This window comes from Crocodylus siamensis, chromosome 3 (genome assembly GCF_052110815.1).
Source record: "Crocodylus siamensis isolate JL-2025a chromosome 3, ASM5211081v1, whole genome shotgun sequence".
Taxonomy (NCBI): domain Eukaryota; kingdom Metazoa; phylum Chordata; order Crocodylia; family Crocodylidae; genus Crocodylus; species Crocodylus siamensis.
In genome coordinates, this window is record NC_143397.1 from 210,277,355 (window position 1) to 210,293,852 (window position 16,498).

At 42.0% G+C, this 16,498-nt stretch overlaps 1 protein-coding gene and 1 pseudogene across 6 annotated transcripts in view; one reads left to right on the forward strand and one right to left on the reverse strand.

Annotated features, from left to right (window-relative positions):
* RALYL (RALY RNA binding protein like) overlaps positions 1-16,498 on the forward strand; it is a 709,413-nt gene that overhangs the window by 99,685 nt on the left and 593,230 nt on the right. The window lies entirely within an intron of this gene.
* On the reverse strand, positions 14,651-14,780 carry LOC149869402 (U2 spliceosomal RNA; annotated as a pseudogene).

Here is a 16,498-nt window from a genome sequence, read left to right on the forward strand (position 1 = left end):
TTTAAATCTTTCTGTGCCACTCAATGTACCAATTTACCAATAAGTGATAAGAGTTTTGGGTTTTTTTTCTTTTGTAGTTTGTTATGGTTTAATCTTTTTGTTTTACTTTGGCTGGCCGCCTACTTTCTTTAATGCCTGAAGATCAATCTCCATGGTAGTGGCCACATGATTAAAAAAAAAAAAAAAAAAAAAAAAAGAACTAAGAATCTCCCAGAAACCTTAAGTAAGAATTGTTCAATTAATTACTTTGTTTACATCAGTCCACGATGACTTTGAATTTATGATTACCCATCAATAATTCAATTCTATACATAGAACATTTGTTATAGATGTGTACATTTGTCATAAAATTGCACCCTTGGCAGTACAGCAAGAGGGGAATGTTGTGGCAGCGAAGCAGGTAGTGCCATAGCAAGTGTGTGTGTGTGTGGGGAGGGAGCAGGGAGGTGGAGAAGGGAAGATCAGGCAGCCTAACGGCCACCCCTTGATGCCTGTGCCTTTTCCCGTCACCACCTATCTCCCCCACCACTTGCACCCCCTGATACCTGACCCTCCCTGCCACTCCCCATGTGTGTGCCCCCCCCCCCACTCTCTTGCTGCCTGCACCCACCAATGCATATCCTCAGTCATGACTCTGGCTCCAGCTTGGCTTGTGGCATGGAGCACATGATTGCTCTAGTTCCCACCCAGCCAGGTGGCAGTGGTGGCGGCAGTGGCAGTTCCAGCTCGGGTGACAACTAGAGCAGGAACCAGAGCTGCTGCCACCAAGCCTGTCCCCTGTCTTGCACTCTAATCCAAGACTAGGGGCTTTTTCCAACATGTTGAATAGGGAATAAAATGTTGTCTTGTATTTTGAGAAAATACAGTATTTCTGGGTCTAGCCTTGCTGGTTAAAGCTGCTAACAGATTGGAAGGAACAATTCTTTACTCTACAGTCTTATACTCCTGGGGCCAGCTGCTGTGCCTAGTAAGTTTTTTAAGGTGTAATGGTCATAAAACAAGATTTTGTGCAATGAACATTTGCAAGGAAACACTTGTGGGAGAAGCCTGACTTAGAATAATTTTAAAGTGTATTTTTTTTTTTTTTTTTTAACATTTTATTGGCAAAAGGGAGGATTAGAGACTGAGGCATAGTCTGTGAAAGTTGTTTTATTTAACTTCATTACAGAAAACTTTCTTTAAGTAGAAAAAATGAAGTGTTAGTAATCATGCTGAAAAACAAGCATGACAATTAGGCTGGAATTGTACTAGTTTTGTCCATGTGTGTTCATTCTATTTTTGGTAGTTTGAATATGTGAGCTTATAAAACATTGTAGTCAACTGGTCCTCCCTAAATCTTTCTTAAATCCTCCTAATAGAAGAAAATTACTGAGAATCCTAAGTTTACCTACTAGTCTTGTTTTGGGTAGGAAATCAATTGAATCAGAAAATTTAATGAAGAGGGCAGGACATTAATTGTGGCCTCTTCCTTCAATTCATTTGGGGCAGTCTTAAACATAATTAGACAGATTAAAGGAGGTTATTACTACTTCTACAAAGAGCAAGTATTTTTTCCTGACATTGCTTGACCTACCCAACAAAGATGTTGGGAGGTTAACACTTGAAATTAGAGATCTCTGCTATAGATGTGCAGGCAGAAGTCCAGCATCCAGACTGCAAGTTTTTTTTCTAAGTTAAGTATTGAGGTATTTTTTGTTTCTGTTATGACAAAAATCTTCTGCATACAAATGCTCTGCACCCTGAAGTGATGAACAGATTAATTTGGTAAGAACCTGCAAGGGTTTGAGACGCACTAGAACAGGCAACGTTTTTTGGCTGGAGTGCTGGAAAAACCACAGTCTCTATCTTGGAAGGTGCCAGAGTGCCAACATGCTGGAGCCCGGAGCAGCTATTTGCAGCCTCTCAGCTGCAGCCGGCCCATGGAGCCTGGTCTGCTTGCAGCAGGGCTTGCAGCCTCCCAGCTGCCTGCTAGGAGCAGCCTGGGCTCTGGCTGGCAGCAGCTGCTTAGAGCCCAGGTTGGCAGCAGTTTACTGAGCAAAATGGCCTTGTGTGCCATGCTTGGCACGTGTGCTGGGGGTTGCTGACCCCTGCACTAGAAGGACAAAAAGGGATATGGTCCAAAAAGAAATTCTTGCTAACTTCAAAATAATTGCTCTTGGGCTCTCCTTCTAAAAGTTTTTGGGTTTTTTTTGTTGCAGCATGGCATATCTCTCCCACTAAACACTGTTCAGCATGAAAAAAGGGAGGTAGGACAGTAGCCTGTTCTGCATCTTGCTACATCTGTGTGGACTCCAACAAATGAGTAACACCATGTTCTTCTGTGAGATGGTGTCAAGTTTGTGGCTAGAAAGAGTAAGTGGGGTTGGGGGAGGGCAGATGGTCTGGAAATCTTCATAAGAGAGTTTTAAAGCTTTTTTTGCTCTTATTTTTATGCAGCTGTTACATTATATGACTAAATTTAATTTTAAGCAAGATTATGGCATTTTTGGGATGATAGCCAGATACCATGATATCTGCTGTTGTAGTATGACCATGCATAGTAAAGAATAATTGCAGGAAACTTTCTCAAATACCCAGAAATAAGTCCAAAACATAATCCTAGCCTCATGTCAGGAGAGCTTTAGGAAGCAGTATCATCTTTCTGCCTCTGTTTCCCTATTTTTAAAGGGAGAATAATAATTCTTATTTATACTATGTTTAAAGAGACAATAGTAATTATATTTCCAAGAGCTGTTTATAAATGCTAATAAGCTAATATACAGAGATCTCTTGGAACACTTTTAAACTACTATAGTTGTGCTATGTGTTCCTCCTCCTTCTCTTCCTCTTCCTCCTCCTCCTCCTCCTCATGTTACATTATACATTGTTCCTTTATCCCTGCATTATTGAATATCAGGTACTCTGTTGTTGTATTACAGGCAAATACATTTTAAAAACTGGAATACTGAAATTACCTTGCTTCAAAAATATGTATGGTTAGATTTTTTTCCTCCCCTTTTGAAACTGAAGGTGTTTTTAAATTTGTAATCTTGCCAAGATATCTAGCTGTATATGAACCTGAGCCTAGCATTGCTTCTATTGGTTTGGGGATAACTACTAAAATCGGAATGTTCTTCATTTTGGCAGGATTACCTTCCCCAAGTGTGATCCTTCTGTACCAAGTCCCAGACTTCCCTTTATGTTGATTATTTACCCAGAATCTCCTATCTTCAGGGACTAGCAATTTTTTCAAAGTAAAATTAAACTCAAATTCCATAAATGCCAAAGATTCATAAAATCATGTAATTCAGCCTTATTTTTTGTGAAAAACACACAAATGTACAGTACTGTACAAATATTGTTATAATTACTTTTGCGTCCTCCTCAGAAGTAGCATCAGTAAGTGGAAAAAAATAGCACTAATATACACACATCAGGAAAAAAAAAAATCTTCAGGAGAAAAGATGGCCACTTTCTACAGGACCCAAGTTCAAACACCATAGTAAGATGGCTGCCTCCATCTTTTCCCTGCATGAGGTGGTCCAGAAAAGTACAAAGTTTTTTTGCTTAAAACAAAAGAAGGAAGTACTTTTAAGTACCCTGCTGGGCTAAACAAGTGAAACTTTTTTTTTTATTTTAAGTCACAGGTGCTACATTGGGAGTATTGTACTAAATTTCTCCTCTCCTCTTCAATGTCATAATCTGCATGATTCAGAATAGAGTATTTTCATACCAGTTAGAGCACTCCAAACCAGGTAGAGCATAGGGTCTTGAAACTGTCTCCCCCATATTTGACACTAGTACTTAGCCACTAGGAGGACAAACAAATGATAAAATATTTTAGACTCCGTAAAATAGCGTATTTTTTATTAGCTATAACTCAACTGCATTGGAGATTTTCACCAGTTTTGACCTCTAATACAGATGCACCTTTACTTGCATCTAATTCATCATATATGAAAATCATATACCTCAGTATGGATCAGATAAACAAGTTATGATCATCAGGCAAGGATGTTATGTTGGCATAACTCCTATAAATACTTATTTCAGTAGCAGCAGAAATCCCTTGCAGTTGAGGATGATCGTTTTCCATGACTGTTTTATCTGTGGGTCTGAAAATGGCTGATGATGTCACATCTGGGACTCAACAACAGACTCTGCAACTCGGGCATGTATTTCTATGTGAGCGGGGTGGCTCTGGGTTCTTAATTTTGGTCTGCGGCGCACTGTTTCTGCCACTCCCACTTTTCTGTCTCCTGTTGTTATCATATAGATTCAAAGTACTGAGATCCTTACAACATATTCTTCCTCCATTTAGGGCAGTCCTGGGTGATAGTTTCCCACAAGTTGATATCGATGTTGCATTTGTTTAAGCTGGCCTTGAGGATGTCCTTGAAATACTTTCTCTGCCCTACTTTTGAGCATATGCCTTGACTCCAGATTCCCAAAGCAAGTTTTGTTCTCCCAACTCAGTCAACATATTGATAAATGTATTCAAATTTTATTGTAATCAATGAATTAAACTGTTTCAATGACAGCATGTTGTTAGGTACATATGACAGCTACTTGAGTGGCTGCTCTTAGTATTAAATATCACTTTGCTATGTTAAATTGTGCACATGCTTAGATATGTATCTATTTTCCTTTTCTTTCCACAATTCTTTAATGGATATTTCCATTTTAAATAGATTAGACCTAAGGGGATAAAGGATAGAAAGTGGTAGAATAAAGATGCTGGATTAAAACAAAAACAAAAACAAAAACAAAAAACAGACTAGCAAACCTGGAACTGGTGGGCTGGACCCTTTGGAAGCAAGTCCAAGGAGTAAAAGAAAGCTGGCTGTAATTTATGGAGGCCCTTTAAGGGCACAGAAGCAAACTATCCTGATGAGATGGAAGAATGGGAAGTGTACCAGGAGCCCAGCCTGGCTAGATCACAATGTCTTCATTGAACTGAAACTCAAAGAATCCTACAAGAAGTGGAAACTTGGTCATAGTATGAGGGAACAGTATAAGAGTATCTGATGGGCACACAGGGGAAAAAAATCAAGAAAGCATGATCTGAGATGCAACTGGCAATGGACAATAGAAGGCAATAAAAGGGATTCTTCAAGTATCTCAAAATGAGAGAGGCCAAATTAAATTTGGCCTATCTAATACTCTACTAAATGAAAATGCAGAATGCCTACAAAATCTTGCTGTTCACACATTTTTCTTTAAAGTTGTAGATTCTATCACTAGCTTTGTTTGAAAACAATGAAGCTGAAGGTTAGTCCCATTCTGAATGAGAAAAATAAGATTAGTGATACTACAATGCCTTCTGCCAACAAGGTAACTGATACAGTAGAACCCAGATCATTCACCCCTAGGTAGGTTTTAACCTGTTTCATTTGCATTGGATTGGCAAACTAAGAACAAGCCACTCAACTGTCTTGCTTCCAAGGGCCCTGCTTCTCCGTCCAGCTGAAACATATCTGGGGTCCCTTGCAACTGATTGGGGGGGGGGAGGTGTAAAATAGAAAAAATCTATCACTGCTCTGGGTTATTACAAGATAAATATCCTTGCAATATGAACTGGCAAGCAGTTCCTTCAGGCATTACAACCTTCAGTGGCACAGCCTCAGATCCTCTGCTCTGTGTGTGGGATGGATTCCTTGTTACTAGAAGCAAGAATTCCAAGGCTGCTCCCATCTCCCCAGGGTGGCAACACAAATGCATACTGTCTCTTTGTTTGTCCACTACTTTTGTAACTTTTTTTCTCATCTCAAACTGTCCAATCCTTAAGTTTCTTAGCTCATCTTTTTAGATAAGGTACTCCAATCCTATTCTGTGTTTGGTCATCTTTACTTTTAGGAAAACTACTGTACCTGGTTAGCCCACTGTACCAATCACAGCATTTGCTTTTCCTAGTGCCTTATAAGGCACTCTGTGCAACTCTATGCCTTCCCAGAACCAAGCAATTAAGTTATGCTAAGTGCCTAAGCATAACTCAGTTTGCCTGCTACACCCCACATGCTAGCTGATGCTGAAAGGTGTCTGTATGGGTCTCCAGTTTCACTAAAATAAAGGCAGACAACTAGTGACTTGCAAAAACACCCTGCAGATAAAAGCTTAAAACTAATGAAAGAGATATCTTCTTTTGTAGGGCTTGTTGGGCTAATAAACTTTGTTCTGACAAGCAACCTGCTAGCTGCAATCTGTCAGTATTCAAGAGAGTCCAGAGAAAGGTTTTAGAAATGACCTTGTTTGCAGACAGTATAAAGAAGCAGGGAGATGGTGACTTGAAAAGCTCAGCATCGGCAGATGCAGGGTCTGGCAATACTGCTGCCCCGTGAGCAGTGAGTGGGGGTGGGGGAAGCCTAGGATGGTGCAGGCAGGGTGGGGGTTTACATCTCTCCCTAATCAGAGCACACTGCCAGTGCCTGGCTACGTACCCTTCCCCTCAGCTTGGCACTATGCAAGGGAAGGGAAGGCTTCTCTAGCACCTCCTGGCTTCTAGCCTGAGCCACTGCAGGCATGTGCCTGCATTTCTGGAATGTAAAGGGAATGTCTATCCACCTCCAAATTGGCTCAAGCTTTGCAGGTTAGATTAATCTGCAAAAATTGAAGCAATTCAGGCTCAGGCTTTTTGAATGTCTGTCCCTAGTCTAAATGTAATTAGCTATCCATTGGTAAAACGAAATAGAGTACAGATATTCAAGCATAATAAGTCTGGCATAGATCTTGGTCATATTAGCCCAACCAATCATAATGATGACTGTATGAGTTAAGCGTGGCATTTCATTTGTCTGCAGATCTAATTCTTCTTTACAGAAGAAAACTATATTCTGTTAAGAATTCAGTGACTATAATTACAGAAAAATAAGTTTCCTTCCCTTTATCTAATCTATAACATAAAAATTGTTCTCTCAATTATAGTTTTACTTCTAAGTACTCTAATACCCATGTCAAAAATATTCATCACTAGAAAGTCTATCATAACTAGTCCTTAAGATTTTTTGCATAGCACAGAAAATAAGGGACAGGAGTCTAATCTCTGTTCACTACTAAATATTAATTATAGGACAGTAGGAGATTAATCATCGATTAAAAAGCTAGAGATGACACTTTTAATGGTAAGTTAATAATGTCACAGGCCTTTTATTACTGAAAATAATTAAAACTAATAAAAATCATGTGGTGACTTGTGCATGATAGAATTTTGCTTACAGCACAAGTAATCAGTAACCAGTGTAAGAAGAATCTATACATGATGAGCCTAGTGGCTAGGTCAATCACCTGGAAGAAGGAAGGCTTGTGTTTGGCCCTCTCTACAAACTGGTGAAGTATCTTACCTAAATAGTCATTGGACAAAATCCAGTTTTTAGATTCACAGAAGTTTAGGCCTGGAAGGGATCTCATGAGATCATCAGGCCCAGCCCAGCCCCCTGCTCTGGGAAGAAAAGACTGCTGGTGTCAAATAACCCCAGCAAGGTGTGCGTCCAGTTTCCTATTAAAGATATCCTGGGTAGGTACCCACACCATCCCCACTAGGAGTCTGTTCCAGAGTCTGGTTACATGAACCATGAAGAAGTTTTTCCTTGTATCCAGCCTGAAACCTCCTTCTAGGAGTTTATGACCATTGCTCCTGGTTTTCCTCTGGGGTACTTTGGTGAATAGCTGTTTGCCTAGCTCCTAATGGTAACAGGATGGGGTTCAATGTAGATAAATACAGGGTGCTGCACCTGGGGAGAAGGAATCCACAACATACATACAAGCTGCAGAGCTCCCCCCCTTGTGAGCACAGAGGTGGAAAGGGATCTTGGAGTCATTATTGACTCCAAGATGAACATGAGCCACCAATGCTAGACTGCAGCCAGCAAAGCCAACTGCACCTTGTCATGCATCCAAAGATGCATCTCAAGCCGGTCAAGAGAGGTGATACTTCCCCTGTATGCGATGTTGGTCAGGCCACAGTTGGAGTACCGTGTCCAGTTCTGGGCACTGCACTTTAAGAAGGATGTGGCCTGCCTTGAGAGGGTTCATAAGAGGACTACCCACTTGGTTGGAGGGCAACAGGGCAGGCCCTATGAGGAGTGGCTGAGGGACCTGAACCTGTTCAGCCTCAGCAAGTGGAGGCTGGGGGAGGGGGGGATTTGATGGCTGCCTACAAACTCATTAGGGGAGATTAGCAGCAAATAGGAAGGGCCCTATTCCCCTCAGCAGCTCCTGGGGTGACAAGGAACAATGGCCAGAATCTGCTGGAGAATAGGTTAGAGATTAGGAGGAACTATTTCATTGTTAGGGTGGCTAAGATCTGGAACCAACTTCTTAGGGAAGTGGTCTTCGCTGCAACCTTGGGTAAATTCAGAGGTTGGATGAACACCAGTCTGGGGTCATGTGATCCCAGCGTGTACTGCTACCAGTGGCAGGGGGTCAGACTAGATGATCTGTTCAGGTCTCTTCATTACCCCAAAATACTATGAAACTAATGCTCTCCCCTGATTATCTGTAAGTTGCCACCAACCCCCCACCTAAAATCTTCTCTTTTCTGGACTGGACAGTCCCATATCTGTCAGCCTTTCCTCACATGGCTTGCTCTTCAGGCCTTTAATCATACGAGTGGCTCTTCTCTGGACTTTCAAACTTCTTGGAGTTGGGTGGCTATAAAGAAGTGAAACCTAGGTCTTGCCTCTCCCAGGGAATACCCTGGCCACTATGCTACAGAGTTTTACTGAAGTGATCTCTGGCATAAAGAGACTTCAATCATGCCATGCAAGGTAGAAAAGTTTCAACAGGAAGGGTGAAGATGCTTATAATATTCCAATAGTAGTCCATAGCCTGTTTTACATTATATTCTTGGGAAATGGGGTTTGAACTTCCTCTAAATGAAAACACTGCTTTCCCATGGATTAATGTGTTGATGATTGAGCAGCTGTAATGGGGTTAAGGACTGGATCCTTCTTGGTGGGGCGGGTGGGGGGTGTTTGTTTGTTTGGGGGTTTTTTTGTTGTTGTTGTTTTTTTATGGAAGCATCTTAGCCACCTGACTACAAAAAAGTTTTAGTGCTCTAAATCTGGCTTTGTAGATAGGCACTTTCCTGATGCTCTGAGTTAGTAGCCTAAGCTCCGTGGAAGGGTGGATCTTAAGGTACATTGCACTGGTCAGCATTTTATTGCCTCTTCATGGCATAGACACAAAAAGGTAAGGTAAACAGGATGGGATTTTATCATGCATTAACTGTTTTATGGTAACTGTGTTCATACTCTTATTTCACAGAAGATGAAAGCTACATTGTGGTACTTTAATCCTTTCATTGAGAATTAAATTACTGTGATTATTTAATCTACCCTAGGAGAACAGCATGCACCCAAGCAGTTAGCACTGATAAACTGGGGCACAGTAAACCCTCATCCCCTTTCATCTTCTAACAGGGGCAGGCAATTCATTTGGGTGGAGGGCCACTTACTGAGCCATTGACGGCTGCATGACAGGCAGCCAGGGGCAGATATATATTAACTTTCTAAATTTTTTTAGGGGCCCCATGGGCCAGATAGAATGACATGGCAGGCTGCATCCAGCCCCTGAGCTGCATTTTGCCCACCCCTGCCTTATAATATTTAGTGTATATGCTTATATTTGTAGACAGTGTATTGTTCAGTACGTTGGCTGTTGTGCATCTTTCTGTGGGCTTAGGTAGGGACTATAGGCTCAACCATGTGGGCCAGGCTTGTAGAAGTGTGATATTTCAATATTTAGTATTTCATTGCCTGAGTCCCCTGGTAGACCTTGCTCTTGCATCCCATATTAACAGCACAAATTTGGATATGTACATAATATTGGGAAAATAATATAATATGCAGAAGAACAAATTCATAGAATCTCAGGGTTAATATTAAAGATGGAACACTTATAAAGTGAGTACTCTAAAGACCATTCTAAAACATGTACTCTTGTATGTTGAAATAAATTTTAAAAAAAATCTCACATGCTCACCTTGGAAATTAGTCACTATTTGGGATCTGTTTTTGTAACAGTCTAACATTGTCTTCCCATCTTTTACTTATTTGTAATCAACATGCTCTGTCTTATATTGAACCCTGATCCTGCAAACATTTAAACATGAATAAACTACTGCAAGACTGTTTCAGGCTGGACATAAGGAAGAATTTCTTTACTGTCTGAGCCCCCCAAGGTCTGGAAAAGCCTGCCATCGGGGGTAGTTCAAGCACCTACATTGAATGCCTTCAAGAGCAAATTGGATGCTTAACTTGCTGGGATCCTATGACCCCAGCTGACTTCCTGCCCTTTGGGCAGGGGGCTGGACTCAATGATTTTCCAAGGTCCCTTCCAGCTGTAATGTCTATGAAATCTATGAATACCTCAACAAATGCCAATGATCCAGATTAAACCAATTTTATTGCTTCAATTATTAACATTACCTGTTTGTATGAATGCAACTTAGACTGAAAGCTCTGTGGGGAAAAGATTTTGGTCAAATATGCTTTTGTATACTAATATTTTACTGTTTACAGCAAAGGGGGCTATTGCATATGGAACTATAAATTTATAAAAGGAGGTTCTTCTACTCCCATTCATACAGTAACATTCCTGTATTTTCAGATTCTATTAATGCACACAGTTTTATATATGCATGTGTGTGTCGATATAATAAATATACTAGCAAAGTGCCTGTCAAGAATAATGGGCAGGTGGTGGGGACAGAGCACCACCACCCCATCCTGCTGTCACTCCACATCCAGCCATACACAATTTCTGCCCCCAGCTCTATGTCCAGCCCTGTGCACCCCCCACACCTGACACACACCCAGCCACATGCCACAGCCACATACCCTCCCCCACACATGCCCTACCCCCACAGCCAATAGGTGATCGCGGTGTGAGGAGGGGCATGTTGCATGGCTGCAGGGTGCTGCGCAGAGAGTGTACATGGAGGACATGCCCTGCCCCACCCTGTGGCCATGTGCTCCATTCAGTGGGCACTGCCCACACCCTGATGCCCTTGCAGCACCCTGGGGCCATGCACCACATCCCTGCTGTGCAGGGCATACTCCCCGCTCTGGCTTCCCATGCAGCACCCTGCAGATGTGCACCTACATAAGGCACTCCCCACATGGGGGATGAGGTACACAGCCACAATTTTTGCTCCATGGGGAAGGGGCATGCAAGGCATGGGCAGCACCCATCACCACCAGCACATGGGGCAGTGTGTGCCCACCATGCCCACTGCCTGCATGGTACCCCCCAGCTGCATGCCCACCCCCCCTGCATGGGGAGTGCCCACTGGCTGTGGCACACAGAGAGAGTGTGGTGTGAGAGGCAGGTGCAGGCTACAGGCAGCCATGAGGGGAGCAGGCAGGGAGATGTGGCCATAGGTTAGGGCATGCCCCTCATCTCCTCTCCCTACGTGGCACCCTTTAGCCATGCACTGTTCCCTTCCTGTGTTTTTGTGCTCCTGGTGTGTGTGTGTGGGGGGGGGGAGGGGTGGCATGTGGCCGCAGGGTGCCACATGGGGAGTTGATAAACGTTAACAATCAGCTATCACAGAAGTAAATGGAAAGTAAAATGGGTTCAGTGGAAACAGCAGGGGAAAAATAAAATAGGAAAGAATAAGAAATAACAATAATGAGGAGTAGGCAAAGGAGTGACTAGTAAGCAGAAGTAGATGAGAAAAGGAAAGAAATGTAAAAGGCAAAATGGGGAGGAGAGAGGAAGATCAGCAAGCGTCATCTCCTCATGCTTAGAACATGGGTAACATCAAATTTTTAATTTATAAACCATCAGTTATAAATGATAAAAGTAAAAATTAAGAAGTAAATATGCTCGGTAGAATCAAATGTAGTGTTAAATACTGCAGTTAACTGAAGTATGGGTATGCAAATGGTCATTTACATAAAAAAAGAAGCAATTAAATAGTAGAGATGTTTTCTAATACTTATTGGGAATAGGTTTGGGATCATACCCTCTAAAATGCAAAATCCAACACCCTTTTTCACTACTCTTTAAACATAAATGGTAGAAATCTAATTGTGACAGCATCTTGGCAAGAGTGTTATTTTTCAACTCTGAAGATTTGGCAATATGTCTTTTTATTTGATATTATTATTTATTTTTGTGATCAAAGAAAATGATTCCCTGCTAAGACATCTTGGTTGTTTGAGACTGAAAATTAGAGGTTTTTTGAATGAGAGACCATAGGAGTTTGCTGCCAGCTTTAAAATAGGATATAACCTTTTGACTACTTGTAGTCTCCAAAGAGCCTAAGAGATTTTTGAGAGAGTAGTGCTGCAAAGTCCCCAATGTGCTGGTCAAATTATAGTTTGGAAAATTATATTCTTAGGAAACACTTTAGTGAGCTAAAACACAAAAAGGAAGCTTAAAAGAAGTGGCAACTTTGACAAATGACTAGGGAGGAGTGTAAAACTGTTGGTCGGGCATGCAGTGATGAAACTGGGAAGGCTGAAATGCAATTGGAATTGCGGCTAGCAAGGGATGTGAAAGGTAACGAGAAGGATTTCTACAAATATGTCAGCAACCAGAGGAAGATCAGAGAAAGTGTGGGTCTATTACTGAATGAAGGAGGCAATCTAGTGGTAGATGACATGGAAAAGGTTGAAATACTCAAAGCCTTTTCTTAACTTCCTCTTCACAGACAAGGTCAGCTCCAAAACTACTGCAGCAGGAACACAATTTGGGGAGAAGGGAGCTGCCAACAGTGGCAAAAAAAAACAGATTAGGAACTAATTACAAAAGCAGAACATGTACAAGCCCATGAGGCTGCATGCAGTGCATCAAAGGGTGCTGAGGGAGTTGACTGATGTCATTACAGAGCTGTGGTGATTGGGGGAAGAACTGGACAATTGGAAAAGAGCCAATCATAGAAAATTAGGGTTGGAAGAGACCTCAACAGGTCATCTATTTCAACTCCTGTTCAAAGCAGGACCATCCCCAACTAGATCATCCCAGTCAGGGCTTTGTCAAGCCAGGCCTTAACCTCCAAGGATGGAGATTCCACCACTTCTCTAGCTAACCCCTTCCAGTGCTGCACCACCCTCCTAGCAAGAGAGTTTTTCCTAATAATTAACCTAAACTTCCCTTGTTGTAACTTGAGACAATTGCTCCTTGTTCCATCATCTGTGACCACTCGGAACAATCTGACTCCATGCTCTTCGGAACGACCCTTCAGGAAATTAAAGGCTGCTATTATATTCACCCTCAGTCTTGTCTTCAGTAGACTAAATAAGCCCAGTTCCCTCAGCCTCTTTTCATAGATGTGCCCCAGCTCCTTAATAATTTTTCCCCCTTTCTCCAACTTGTCCACATGTTTTTGTGTAGTGGGGTACCCAAAACTGGATGCAGTACTCCAAATGTGGCCTCACCAGTGCAGACAAAATTACCAAGTACTGAACTAGATGGACCAATTTTCTGATCCACTATCATAATTCTATAGTCCTATCTGTAAATGTCATGTAGGTAAAGAACTGGTCAAATATCATGCCCATATTGAAGAAAGGGAAGAAAAAGAATCTAGGGAATTACATACTTGTTAACCTCATCTCAGTCCCTGGAAAAATCATGGAGCAGGTCCTCAAGGAATCATTTCTAACCACTTGGAGTCAAAGAAAGTGATTAGGAAAAGTCAACATGGATTCACCAAAGGCAAACTGTGCCTGGTCAGCCTGATCAGCTTCTATGATGAGATGACTGACTCTGTGGATGTGGGAATAGCTGTGGATGTAATATACCTTGGCTTTAGGAAGGCTTTTGACATGATCTCCCACAACACTCTTGCAAGCAAGCTAAGGAAGTATAAGTTGTATGAATAGACTATAAAGTGGATAGAAAATTGGCTGGATTGTCATGTTCAAAGGGAAGTAATCAATGTCTTAGTCTATTTGGCAGCTTGTACGAAGTAGAATGACCCGGGGGTCAGTTCTTGGGCTGGTTTTGTTCAATATTTTCATGAATGACCTGGAAGATAATCCCATCTTCCCCAGCAGTACATCCCCAGCAAGTCTGCAAATCACAGCAAGTTGGGAGTAGTAGATAAAGTGGAGGGTAAGCCTAGGTTTCAGAGAGACCTAGATAAATTATAGGGTTGGACTGAAATAAATGTCATGAAGTTCAATTAGGACAAGTGCAAAGTCTTGCACTTAGGGTGGAACAATCCCATGTACAGATACAGGCTGGGGGCTGACTGGCTAAGCAGCCTCTCTGCAGAAAAGGACCTGGGAATTACAGTGGACAATAAGCTGAATATGAGGCAACAGTGTGCCCTTATTGCAAAGAAAACTAATAACATACTGGGCAGCATTATTAGAATTGTTGCAAGCAGACTGAGGGAAGTGATTATTCCTCCCTTTGGTGCTGGTGAAGCCACATCTGGAGTACTGTGTCCAGTTTTGATACCCCTGCTACAGAAGGAATATGGACAAGTTGGAGATAGTCCAGCAGAGGGCAACACAAATGGTGACAGGGCTGGGGTATATGACTTCTGAGGGAACTGGGTTTAGTCTGGAGAAGAAAAGACAGTGGGGATTTAATACCGTGTTTCCCCGAAAATAAGACACTGTCTTATATTTATTTTTCCTCAAGAAGACACACTATGGCTTATTTTCGGGGGATGTCTTATTTTTAAAACAGCATTTTTTTATTTTTTTTTTTTCTGTTTTTTTGCACCGGTCCTGGAAGCACTGCAATACCAGGTCAATGCATGGAGTGGATGGAGCACGCTCCGGTTCCACCACCCAATACCAAAACTATGTATGATGTTAATCCAAAGCCGCAGCCACAGCTTTATTCTTCCCCCTGAGAACACACAATACCTAAAGCAGAACTTCCTGCTCCTCACTTCACTGAGGAGACTTTTACTTTCACTTTCTATTTCTCCCTCTCCGGTCACCTCCGAGATAGCAGCTGTCACGATGGGGCAAATGAGAAGGGCTGCCCGTCTCATTTACCGCTTCGCGCTGGTACGCTTAGCCACACCTATCATTATGTCTTATTTTCGGGGTATGGCTTATATTGCGCAAATACGTAGAAATCCTGCTACGGCTTATTTTATGGGTATGTCTTATTTTCGGGGAAACACGGTAGTAACTTTCAGATACCTGAATGGTAAATTCAAAGATTGATCTACATTGTTCTCAGTAGTAGCAGATGACAGAACAAGGAGCCATGGTTTCAAGTTGCAGCAAGGACAGTTTAGGTTGGATATTAGAGGAAAGGGGTCTCACCAGGAGGATAGTAAAGGTCTGGAACAGGTTACCCAGAAAGGTGGTAGAACTTCCTTCTTGGAGATTTTGAAGACCTGGGTAGATGAAGCCTTGGCTGGGGTGATCTAGTTGGGACTGATCCTGCTTTGAGCCATGGGTTGGGCTAGATGACCTGCTGAGATCCCTTCCAACCCTACTTTTCCAGGATCCTGCCCATATACAATTATCTCCTAATAGGCAGTTATGTTTGTTTCAACAGGCAATCTTTTTCTTAAAACTCCTGTTCTACAAATGTAACCATGTATATGTCTAATTTTGAGGTAGTGCTATGCTATACCTAAACATCTTCAAATACTGGAGTACATGCACTGCTCATAGCACCTAAATTGAGTTGTAATCAACTTTTGAGTTGTGAGTGTGCTTTTTTTTTTTCTTTTTCTGGGAGCAAATAAAAAGGGTTGTATTTTTAAAAGTTCTTATTGTTTTAATTCTGCTCAGGTTGCAATTGACTTCGTTTTAACTCTAGCCCATTGATGTGGAACATTTCATAAATTATTTTGACATCATAGTTCAAAGATGGGTTAATGGGCATTACACTTTTTAAGTGCCTTTTGGTTGAGATGAAAATGGATCAGTCTATAGGCTGTAAGGTAGATTTCAGAGAAAGTAGGAATTTGTTCATGAAAACAGATATTGGAGGGTAACTTAAATTTACCAATGTGCCACTGTAACATGTTTTTCCAAGTATGGAAACCTTCAAAATGAGAACATGAATGACACATGCCCCCGGAGGGTGGAGATGGCAAGGCGACCTCCTGCTGGTGGCAGTGGGGGTGTGGTAGTGACAAGCGGGGAACTCCTGCAGGCAGCCATGGCGCTGTTGGCAGCAGGGGTAGGGGTGGTGAGTCCTGACTAGTGGTTGGTGACCACTTGCAGACGTTGCCAGCAGCATTGGTGGGAGCCAGCAGCAATCAGGATCTGTCCACAGACACTACTGGCAGTGTTGGTGGCAGGGGGGGAGTAGTGAGTAGTAACTGCCCGCAGGCACCAGTGGCAGTGGCAGCAGCACTTTTTGCAGGGGGTGTACCACCAATCTGGGGGTGCATGTGCACCATCTACCCAGTGCCAATTAATTAAAGGCACAGTAGTAATACAAGATCATTATCATAACTTAATAATAAGGATTCAATTAGGAAAGGATTTTTTTTTCTTCTTCCAGTTCAGTATAACATATTTGCTAAGACTTGAAGATATGGCATGAGAAATCCCGTAATTTTTGTTAGCTTAAATCAAATCAATAT